This window comes from Corvus brachyrhynchos, unplaced genomic scaffold (genome assembly GCF_000691975.1).
Source record: "Corvus brachyrhynchos isolate BGI_N302 unplaced genomic scaffold, ASM69197v1 scaffold72, whole genome shotgun sequence".
Lineage (NCBI taxonomy): Eukaryota > Metazoa > Chordata > Aves > Passeriformes > Corvidae > Corvus > Corvus brachyrhynchos.
In genome coordinates this window covers 2,091,251-2,091,832 of record NW_008236763.1, presented here as the reverse complement: position 1 = coordinate 2,091,832, position 582 = coordinate 2,091,251, and positions in this window count along the sequence as shown.

Genomic DNA, 582 nt, shown 5'->3' with positions numbered 1-582 from the left:
TGCCACCAAGAGGGTCCCCACTCCCGTCCCCTCCTGCCGCTCTCTGCTCCCGTCCGACGCCCCACGCCCGAGCGGCGCAGCGGGTGCCGGGTGTTTACAGCCTGGCACGGATGCTGGGAGCCAAACGCGACTCCAGGGGGGTGTTTTGGGGTGTTTTTTCCCCTCTAATCCCCCAATTTGAACCCTCAGGCTGGCTCCGCCGGGGGCGGGGGTGCCCACGCGCGGGCAGGTCCCGTGTGGAGATCTTGGGAATGGGATCGAGGGTACCAATCCACCCCACCGAGAAGAAGGCGGGCACGGGGGCTTGGCGCAGCTTTTGGGGTGCCGCTCCCCTCTCCTCGGGGTGGGTTTCCCTCCTCTTTCCCGGGCACCCCTCGGGGGGATGCGCTGCCCGCAGCGAGGAGGAGGAGGAGGAGGAGGAAGGCTCAGGTGTGTGCCAGCCCCAGGTGAGCTCCGCGTGCCCCCCGCTCGCTGCCCGGGTTTGTTTTCCTGCCGCGGCTCTCCTTTCAGCTCGGCTGAGCAGCGATGATTTGCAATTCCAGTTTTCGTGGCGAGCCTAATGCGGCCGGGCTGGGCGTGCCC